Source organism: Danio rerio, chromosome 7, assembly GCF_049306965.1.
Source record: "Danio rerio strain Tuebingen ecotype United States chromosome 7, GRCz12tu, whole genome shotgun sequence".
Lineage (NCBI taxonomy): Eukaryota > Metazoa > Chordata > Actinopteri > Cypriniformes > Danionidae > Danio > Danio rerio.
The window spans coordinates 11,360,001-11,371,581 of record NC_133182.1 but is presented as its reverse complement, the minus strand read 5'-3'; the positions used below and the strand labels follow the sequence as shown (position 1 = coordinate 11,371,581).

At 35.5% G+C, this 11,581-nt stretch overlaps 1 protein-coding gene and 1 long non-coding RNA gene across 2 annotated transcripts in view; one reads left to right on the top strand and one right to left on the bottom strand.

The window, feature by feature from the left end:
* cemip (cell migration inducing hyaluronidase 1) overlaps window positions 1–11,581 on the bottom strand; it is a 1,140,081-nt gene that overhangs the window by 730,817 nt on the left and 397,683 nt on the right. The window lies entirely within an intron of this gene.
* LOC141375310 (uncharacterized) overlaps window positions 817–11,581 on the top strand; it is a 70,284-nt gene continuing 59,519 nt past the window's right edge. The window contains exons 1-2 of the long non-coding RNA XR_012383158.1: window positions 817–1,109; window positions 1,206–1,288. This is a non-coding gene — a long non-coding RNA (uncharacterized lncRNA). The remainder of the gene's footprint in view (window positions 1,110–1,205; window positions 1,289–11,581) is intronic.

Genomic DNA, 11,581 nt, shown 5'->3' with positions numbered 1-11,581 from the left:
CCAAATATTTCTCTTCAAATCCTTTTATTTCAGCTTCGAAAAAGTAAAACTGTAGTTTAAAAATTGTAGTCAATACAAACCATGGTTAATTGTCATAAAGTAGGCTATAATCCTGATATTATTATAGTAAATGTAATGCAGGGCCGGATTGGCTAGTCGGGAGGACCGGGAGAATTCCCGGTGGGCCGGTCCGTTTTTTGGCCGCGAGGGCCGGTGTCCGTAGCTCCAGAATCTTTTGCTCTCAGCAGTCACACTTTTTAAATTTATTTATTTACTTGACCACAGCCTTTTTATTCATTATTTTACCGCAATTTTTCTCTTTTCATCTATTTTAATGATTATAAAACTCAGTTGTGTCTCCTTTTATAACACGGCTGTTGCGGTCCAGCGGTTAGCATGTTAGGTTAAGACGCCGTGGACCCAGGTTCGATCCTCGTTTGAGTAACTTATTGTTTTCATTTTTATTGTTAAGACATATAATACTGTTAGGGTTGTTGAACATTTGAAGTTCTAAAGCAGCTGTTTTCTCAAAAAAAAAGACGTGATAGTGTCATTAGAAACTGATTTGGAAATGACCTTATTTTAATATAGTCAGTCGTGAACTGAGGTGGGCTGGTCTGAGGCTTGAAACTCCAGGGCTGAAAAGGTGTCCCACTCCGGCCCTGATGTAATGTAATGTAAATAGTATTATTATTATTAATATTATCATTATTATTTCGGATGCCAAACTGTCTTTAAAACACTAGACTGTTTCCAGTTCACAGCCCTCAGTCTAGACAAAACATTTCTTGTTCATCATTCATTGTTATTTCTGTTGACATTTTTCTTTGTGCAACAGCTAGTACAACACCAGCCGACTCGACTCGAAAATAATCTGATTTATCTGAACTGAGGGTTTACATAAACAGCTTGCAGAAGGATGCTGAAGTGCGTTTGTAACAAACGTGTCAGAAACGAACTGATCTGGAATCAGTCAAACAGCCGCTGGCACTGCGAAATGAATGCAGTCATTGCCCCAGTTTGAGAGAGAGCAGCATTAGCCGCTAATGGAGTAATCGATCATCCTTTCCCGCCGAAAAACACCCGATGCCAACATACCAGACAAAAACGTGAGTATACTGTGCGCTTTTCGACACTTTTACCGAATGATAAATTTCCTCAAATTCAACAAAAAATAATTATTTTATTATTTTTTTTGCAAGCAGTTGTATTTCATCATCCTACATTGACACATTCGTCAAAGAGCTGACAGTGTTTTTATGACTGACTGGAGTCTGAAAGCCGAAAGGTAAAATGTTTCTGCGTGTTTCAAAACAACACGTAATTCCTAAGAACACTTTTGAAAAGGAACGTGTGTGTGTGTGTGTGTGTGTGTGTGTGTGTGCACTGTAACACAAGTTTTGAATCATATGGCAAGCCGTTTTAACATTTAGGGTGAATTCAGGTAATCTGGGACACTTCACTTTTTGCAACATTGAGGTCATCTCTCTATTTCAATGTCTTTCTAACTTATAAAAACAACATATTAGACTTTTCTGAAATCCATAAGATATTTTCAACCACATAAGAAAACAGTATAGATATTTTACAGAAAAGAGCCATGATGCAAGTGATGCCACACCTATTAGTATTTTTGTGCCAAAAATATCTGCCTGAATTTGATAATCTGAGATGTGTGTATTTGGGCTGAAAAGGTATATAATTGCCATATTTCTATGCATAATTTTACACATTTTTAAAAAGTGTGTGCGTGAGTATGTGTGTATGATAGCGTAATTATGTTTGTGAGAGGGAGAGAGAGTTTGTGTACAGAACATTGTACATTCCATTTCTGTAGCATCTTTCTGGCAAGCAGGTTTACTTAGCTTCTAGCTATTATAAATTTATGCTATTTTTATTACCCGGATGTCCAGATCCGATCATGTGATCTCAGACTCGATCAGAATCGGGCGCTACCTCCCAATCATATATACTTTATATCAAATGACTTGGCAAAAAAAAGTCTGACCGGGACATCCCCAATTACCTCCAGTAGTCCACAATAACATCTGTAAGGATGGCTAAATCTCTCCATAATATTATACCCGGAAAACTGTTATGGAACTCCACACGAGACAAGACCATGAAAATGGCCAGGCACTAAAACATTAAACTTTCTAATCTTAGAAGAAGATCAGCTTGTTGTTCAAGTTGTCTCGATCATGCATCCTGAGGCCCCCTCTTTGCCCTGGACTTTACCTTCTCCACCAGAGCAGCTCCACGCAGAGTGTCTAAGTTTTGAATATGGTGTATCTTGTTGCTCTATTTTCATGTTTGGTGTCATTTTAAATGTCTCTGTGTGATTGGTAAAGTGGTCTTAATTTACAATCTCCCTCATATCAGTTCATTTGGGTTTTAACTTTGATAAGATCTTTGCCAGATGCTCCACTCCAGCGAAAATGGTCTTCACATCAACTCATGACCAGGCAAGAGTCTTGGTGAAGCTTTTACTGTCTTGAATTTATGGTCTATTGAGTATTTAAGGGAAATGTGGAGAGGTGTCTAGGGGTATCCCAGCTACAGTATCCAAGTTGCAGTGTGTAAGTCTCTGAGCTCTGCATTAAAGGTGCAGTGGGTGATCGTCTTCAGAAGCATATGTTGTTGTGCTGGTTGAAAGTCTCTTCACAGTCTAATGGTCTAATAATGGTTAAAGTAATGGTTAAAGTAAATGATCTAAATGTATTTATATGCATTTTTATATTTTGGATAAGACATAAAACTAAAAAAAATGTTCATCCAGTTAAATAGAGTCGGGCCGACATCTTTCATAATTCTGATAAGTAGCTCAAACTGTCTGTCTGCAAATGCAGATTTGAACAACTGCGCAGCTTTTTGTACGCAGCTCCACCGACCTCCGTTTGTGCTGCGCGTTTATGAGAGAGGGAGAGCAAGCACGCACGCAAACACGATCGGTAAAGACCTGCTGAATCAAAACTTTTTAAACACCTGAATCAATATTGGAGTTACCTTTGCACGCTGGAGAAAGGATGACACAATATCTGAAGTATTTCTCTTAGGTAATGTTCTGTTTTAAAACTTTCAGCTTCACGCAAGCTGATGTAATGAGATGTTGTTACAAATGGGTTATATCTTCACAGAAGTGTTGTTCAGCCACTAAAATCTTCCGGTGAAAGATTGATAAGACTATTTTCAGTTTCATAAGGGACCTTTTACAGCATCGATTATGTAGATTTCAATTAGTTTAACAACGAAACACAAATAAATAGCGCTATTCCGCCTAGTCTCTCCCTATATTGTTTACCATGCAGCTCCAAATATTTGCTCTGACATAGCATGTCAGTTTGGCTTGCTCGCCGCCAGACAAGCACTAGTCGCTTTTAACACGAGAGAGGGTTCTTTTGCGGTGCTCGTGTTTAAGGAGGGATAGCTCTAGATGGCAGGGGAGGGACTGTGAATCAGAGATTTATGCTAAGCTGTTAGCATTGTGGAAGATCACCTACAGCACCTTTAAGGTTTACATGCTGCAATGTATTTCTACATGGTCAGGTAATCTCTAACTCTTAAAAGTATCTATGAGTAATTGATGTTGTACAATCTTGATCGGCTTATTTTGTTTAATTATGTGAATTGGAATGTAAAATCTTTGCCTGAATGTGAAATTCTTGTTTAACTCTAACATCTCCTGAAATCACGTAAATCTAGTAGATTGTTTAGGCTGATGTTTCCGCAGCCCACGACCAGGATTAGTCATACAGTATTAGGCACAGCATAAAAGACCTGTTGTTTTTTGACAATCACTAACTTAGTGTGATATAATCTAGGGCAGTGGTTCCCAACCTGGGGTCCAAGGGGGGCGCGGGAGAGGATAAGTGTTGAGGTAGAAAAAGGCATAAAAATGCTCCACTATTTTATAGGGCTGTACAATTAATCCAAAATCCGGTTTCGATTTCAAACGATTATTAAAAAAGCATTAATCGAGATAAAGCTTATTGCATCATAAACCGCCCCCTTTCCAGTTGTTCACGTTTGTTGCTTCTAAAAGTGCGAAAGACCGCATGCTTATTTGTGTGGGCAGCAAGCACCCGCAGTCAGAAGCATGCGGCCGGTCAGCATTCGGTCTCATTCGCACACTGAGACGAGCAGCGGAGCGCAGACATCTAAAGTCATCGTAACGTGAGCGCATTAATGGTCAAATAGGTGTCAAAACGCGGTGTTTAGTGATTATTTATATTAACCCTCAATTGTGTAATAAACAAACGAGTTCAAAAGACGTCAAAGAGAAACCATTAAAGAGACAGCGAGAAATATTCCTGCTGCCGCCTGTTTTTATCATTAATCAAACAATGACAAAATCCCTCACTAGTCTTGACTGAAGGACTGCTGTAGCTAAAGTGTTTTTCTTACAGTGGAGATGCTTAAATCACTGCTTGTTTAATATTTTTATTCTATTGTATTTATTTCTCTTTCCTTTGCAAGGTGGAAATAACTGTATGTATACACTTGAAGTCAGAATTATTAGCCCTCCTGAATATTAGCAACCATTTTCCAGCCCAATTTCTGTTTAATGGAAAGAAGATTTTTTTTTTACTTATTTCTGAACATATTAGTTTTGATATCTCGTTTCTAATTACTTATTTCTTTTATCTTTGCTATGATGACAGTACATAATATTTTACTAGATATTTTTCAAAATACAAACATTCAGATTAAAGCGCAGTTCAAAGGCTTAATTAGGGTAATAAGGCAAGTCATTGTATGACAGTAGTTTATTTTGCAGACAATCAAAAATATATATTGCATAAGGGGGCTAATAATATTGAAGTTAAATTGGTTTCAAAATATTTTGAAACCTGTTATTATTCTAGCTAAAATGAAACAAATAAGCCTAGAAGAAAAATATTATAGGAAATACTGTTAAAATTCCTTGCTCTGTTAAACATAATTTTGGGAAATATTTCTAAAAAAAAAAATTCTCAGGAGCGCTAATAATTTTGACTTTAACTGATAATCGTTATGAATAATCGTGATTACAATTATGACCAAAATAATCGTTATTATGATTTTCCCAAAATCAAGCAGCCCTACTATTATATATGTATTTTCAAGTACTAAAAAAAATCAAAATCGAAACATGCTTAAAATTCCAACATAATAGTAAAAATAATTAAAATAAATAACTTTAAATAATTATTTAAATTTTGCTCACGCAATGTGCTTGTCCAACGCGTCGTAAAGGCAAAATCAAAACAAAAATGGCAGACAAACGTAAATGCAGTGGTTCTTCAGAGGCGAAGAAAAAGATTAGACAAAGATTAGTTTTATTGAAGGCCAAGACAAGTTAAAAGTGATTAATTTATATTTTCTATACATATTATATATTAATATTACACAAACACACACATACAGTATTTATATATATATATATAATATATATATATATATATATATATATATATATATATATATATATATATATATATATAGACAGTACATAGGTGTGTGCGTGCGTGTGTATTTATATGGTGGGGGGGGGCTCCAATGTTTGTATATGTTCATGGGGGGGGCCTCAAAGAAAAAGGTTGGGAACCACTGATCTAGGGGCTAAATCAAACTTTCTTTAAGTATAAACAAGCATGGGGCAGCCTATTATTACTTGAAGGAAATTAGCTTACAGCTATATCCTCTAGATAAGCTAAATCAAACTTTCTGTAAGTATGAGCAAGCATGGGGCGGCCTATTACTTAAAAGAAATTAGCTTATCTTCTATCTAAGAACCAGAACTGGCGAGGAGGATGTGTCCGTGAGCAGATGTAACTGGCCAGCATACTGACCCATGCCTTCGGGTAAACGATGAACCATTAACTGAAAATAAGGATTTATTAGGTTAATCAATCTAAATTAGACCTAATCATGACCTATAAGGTAATCAGCTGGAATTAGATTAATCTAAATTTTAACTAGATTCTTAAAGTTTGAGAACAAACTTTGAGGCTGGCTTGTGAAAGCCTGACGGTAATAGTTAATTTAGTTTAAACAGTTTTTAAAAGTATGAAAAGATAGATAGATAGATAGATAGATAGATAGATAGATAGATAGATAGATAGATAGATAGATAGATAGATAGATAGATAGATAGATAGATAGATAGATTACCATGGTATTAGCATGATTCTAACGTGAATTAGCATGTTGTTAGCATGATTCTAGCGTGAATTACCATGTTGTTAGCATATTTTTAGCATGAATTAGCATGTTGTTAGCATGATTCTAGCATAAATTAGCATGTTGCTAGCATAATTCTAGCATGAATTAGCATGTTACTAGCATGATTTTAGCATGAATTAGAATGTTGTTAGCATGATTTTAGCATGAATTAGCATGTTGTTAGCATGATTCTAGCATGAATTGCCATGTTACTAGCATGATTCTAGCATGAATTAGCATGTTACTAGCACGTTTCTAGCATGAATTAGCATGTTGTTAGCACGATTCTAGCATGAATTAGCATGTTGTTAGCACGATTCTAGCATGAATTAGCATGTGACTAGCACGATTCTAGCATGAATTAGCATGTTACTAGCATGATTCTAGCATGATATAGCATGTTGTTAGCACGATTCTAGCATGAATTAGTATGTTACTAGCATGATTCTAGCATGAATTAGCATGTTACTAGCATGATTCTAGCATGAATTAGCATGTTACAAGCATAATTTTAGCATTAATTAGCATGATTCTAGCATGAATTAGCATGTTGTTAGCATGATTCTAGCATGATTTAGCATGTTACTAGCATGATTCTAGCATGAATTAGCATGTTACTAGCATGATTCTAGCATGAATTAGCATGTAACTAGCATGATTCTAGCATAAATTAGCATGGTGTTAGCACGATTCTAGCATGAATTAGCATGTTACTAGCATGATTCTAGCATGAATTAGCATGTTACTAGCACGATTCTATCATGAATTAGCATGTTGTTAGCATGATTCTAGCATGAATTAGCATGTGAATAGCATGATTCTAGCATGAATTAGCATGTTGTTAGCATGATTCTAGCATGAATTAGCATGTGACTAGCATGATTCTAGCATGAATTAGCATGTGACTAGCATGATTCTAGCCTGAATTAGCATGTTGTTAGCATGATTCTAGTATAAATAGCATGTGACTAGCATGATTCTAGCATGAATTAGCATGTGACTAGCATGATTTTAGCACGAATTAGCATGTTACTAGCATGATTCTAGCATAAATTAGCATGTTTTTAGCATGATTCTAGCATGAATTAGCATGCTACTAGCATGATTCTAGCATAAATTAGCATGTTACTAGCATGATTCTAGCACAAATTAGCATGTTACTAGCATGATTCTAGCATGAATTAGCATGTTGTTAGCATGATTCTAGCATGAATTAGCATGTTACTAGCATGATTCTAGCATGAATTAGCATGTTGTTAGCATGATTCTAGCATGAATTAGCATGTTACTAGCATGATTCTAGCATGAATTAGCATGTTGTTAGCATGATTCTAACATCAATTACCATGTTACTAGCATGATTCTAGCATGAATTAGCATGTGAATAGCATGATTCTAGCATGAATTAGCATGTTGTTAGCATGATTCTAGTATAAATTAGCATGTGACTAGCATGATTCTAGCATGAATTAGCATGTGACTAGCATGATTCTAGCCTGAATTAGCATGTTGTTAGCATGATTCTAGTATAAATTAGCATGTGACTAGCATGATTCTAGCATGAATTAGCATGTGACTAGCATGATTCTAGCATGAATTAGCATGTAACTAGCATGATTCTAGCATGAATTAGCATGTGACTAGCATGATTCTAGCATGAATTAGCATGTAACTAGCATGATTCTAGCATGAATTAGCATGTTGTTAGCATGATGGATAGATAGAGGTAGATAGATAGATAGATAGATAGATAGATAGATAGATAGATAGAGATAGATAGATAGATAGATAGATAGATAGATAGATAGATAGATAGATAGATAGATAGTTAGAGATAGATAGATAGATAGATAGATAGATAGATAGATAGATAGATAAATAGATAGATAGATAGATAGATAGATAGATAGATAGAGATAGATAGATAGATAGATAGATAGATAGATAGATAGATAGATAAATAGTTATAGATATATAGATAGATAGATAGTTATAGATAGATAGATAGATAGATAGATAGATAGATAGATAGATAGATAGATAGATAGATAGATAGATGGTGTGTGAGCCTGATTCAAACAAGCCAACCCCCGTCTCTCTACGATGTTCTGATGCTGAGATATAGCTGCTGTTATATCGTTGCTAGGTTAGTCTGTTTTGTTGCTATGGAGTTGATTGACAGCTTAGACTGATGATGTATCAAAGCTTCTTGCCAGTATGAACAGTTAAAAACAACCCCCATGTCTCTATCACACTGCAGCATGACAATATCAGTCTGAACCTCTTTAATGGCAGTCTATGGGACAGTTGCTAGGGTGCAGTATCTGGTTGTTAGGGTGTGGCTGGAAGGTTAAAAGGCCATCAGTGATTGGCTGCTGGCTAGACTGAGTTAAATGAGCTCAATCATTAGTCTGTAGGACAGTCTGATGCAGAGTTATGAGCTCACAAAGTTTGATCCCATGTAAAGTCAATGAGAGTCTTTTGCAATGGAAGTCTATGGGATGGTTTCTAGGGTCCAAAAGTGGTTGCTAGGGCGTGGCCAGAAAGTTTAAAGGTGATCAGTCATTGGCAGTTTGATAGTCTGAGTTAAATGAGCCCAGTTAGAAGTCTGTGTGACATTCTGATGCGGAGTTATGAGGTCACAAAGTTTGATCCAATGTTACGTCTATGGGATTTTTCCGACGGTCCCGGGACGTTTTTCGGGAAACCGAAAGTCGGATCAGTCGGAAAGGATATAGCAACTCGAGTCAGAATAGTTCGGAGGTCTGACCCGAGTTTGATGGTCATAGCTTGAAAGGTCTAGGTGGAGATAGAGTTTAATTTTTAGTCTCAGAAGAAGAATAATAATATAAACTAGATTCTTAAAGTTTGAGAACAAACTTTGAGGCTGGCTTGTGAAAGCCTGACGGTAATAGTTTATTTAGTTTAAACAGTTTTAAAAAGTATGAAAAGATAGATAGATAGATAGATAGATAGATAGATAGATAGATAGATAGATAGATAGATAGATAGATTAGCATGTTATTACCATGATTTTAACGTGAAATAGCATGTTGTTAGCATGATTCTAGCATGAATTAGCATGTTACTAGCATGATTTTAGCATGAATTAGCATGTTGTTAGCATGATTTTAGCATGAATTAGCATGTTACTAGCATGATTTTAGCAATAATTAGCATGCTGTTAGCATGATTTTAACATGAATTAGCATGTTGTTAGCACGATTCTAGCATGAATTAGCATGATTCTAGCATGAATTAGCATGTTACTAGCATGATTTTAGCGTGAATTAGCACAATTCTAGCATGATTTTAGCAATAATTAGCATGTTGTTAGCATGATTTAACATGAATTAGCATGTTGTTAGCACGATTCTAGCATGAATTAGCATGTTACTAGCATGATTCTAGCATGAATTAGCATGTTACTAGCATGATTTTAGCATGAATTAGCACAATTCTAGCATGAATTAGCATGTTGTTAGCATGATTCTAGCTTGAATTAGCATGTTGTTAGCATGATTCTAGCATGATTTAGCATGTTACTAGCAAGATTCTAGCATGAATTAGCATGCTACTAGCATGATTCTAGCATAAATTAGCATGTTGTTAGCATGCTTCTAGCATGAATTAGCATGTTACTAGCATGATTCTAGCATGAATTAGCATGTTGTTAGCATGATTCTAACATGAATTAGCATGTTACTAGCATGATTTTAGCATGAATTAGCATGTTGTTAGCATGATTCTAGCATGAATTAGCATTTCACTAGCATGATTCTAGCATGAATTAGCATGTTGTTAGCATGATTCTAGCATGCATTAGCATGTTGTTAGCATGATTCTAGCATGAATTAGCATGTTACTAGCATGATTCTAGCATGAATTAGCATGTTGTTAGCATGATTATAGCATGAATTAGCATGTTACTAGCATGATTCTAGCATGAATTAGCATGTTGTTAGCATGATTCTAGCATGAATTAGCATGTTACTAGCATGATTCTAGCATGAATTAGCATGTTGTAAGCACGATGCTAGCATGAATTAGCATGATACTAGCATGATTCTAGCATGAATTACCATGTTACTAGCATGATTCTAGCATGAATTAGCATGTTGTTAGCATGATTCTAGCATGTGACTAGCATGATTCTAGCATGAATTAGCATGTTGTTAGCATGATTCTAGTATGAATTAGCATGTGACTAGCATGATTCTAGCATGAATTAGCATGTTGTTAGCATGATTCTAGCATAAATTAGCATGTTACTAGCATGAATTAGCATGTAACTAGCATGATTTTAACATGAATTAGTATGTTACTAGCACAATTTTAGCATAGATTAGCATGTTACTAGCATGAATTAGCATGTTGTTAGCACGATTCTAGCATGTATTAGCATGTTACTAGCATGATTCTAGCATGAATTAGCACGTTGTTAGCATGATTCTAGCATAAGTTAGCATGTTACTAGCATGAATCTAGCATGAGTTAGCATGTTGTTAGCATGATTCTAGCATGAGTTAGCATGATTCTAGCATGAATTAGCATGTTACTAGCATGATTCTAGTATGAATAAGCATGTTACTAGCGCGATTCTAGCATGAATTAGCATGTTACTAGCATGATTCTAGCATGAATTAGCATGTTGTTAGCACGATTCTAGCATGAATTAGCATGTTACTAGCATGATTCTAGTATGAATTAGCATGTTACTAGCGCGTTTCTAGCATGAATTAGCATGATTCTAGCATGAATTAGCATGTTGTTAGCATGATTTTAACATGAACTAGCATGTTACTAGCATGAATTAGCACGATTCTAGCATGAATTAGCATGTTGTTAGCATGATTCTAGCATGAATTAGCATGTTACTAGCATGATTCTAGCATGAATAATCATGTTGTTAGCATGATTCTAGCATGAATTAGTATGTTACTAGCATGATTCTAGCATGAATTAGCATTTTACTAGCATGATTCTAGCATGAATTAGCATGTTACTAGCATGATTCTAGCATGAATTAGTATGTTGTTAGCATGATTCTAACATGAATTAGCATGCTACTAGCATGATTCTAGCACGAATTAGCATGTTGTTAGCATGATTCTAGCATGAATTAGCATGTTACTAGCATGATTCTAGCATGATTTAGTATGTTGTTAGCATGATTCTAACATGAATTAGCATGCTACTAGCATGATTCTAGCACGAATTAGCATGTTGTTAGCATGATTCTAACATGAATTAGCATGTTACTAGCATGATTCTAGCATGAATTAGCATGTTGTTAGCATGATTCTAGCATGAATTAGCATGTGACTAGCATGATTCTAGCATGAATTAGCATGTTGTTAGCATGATTCTAGCATGA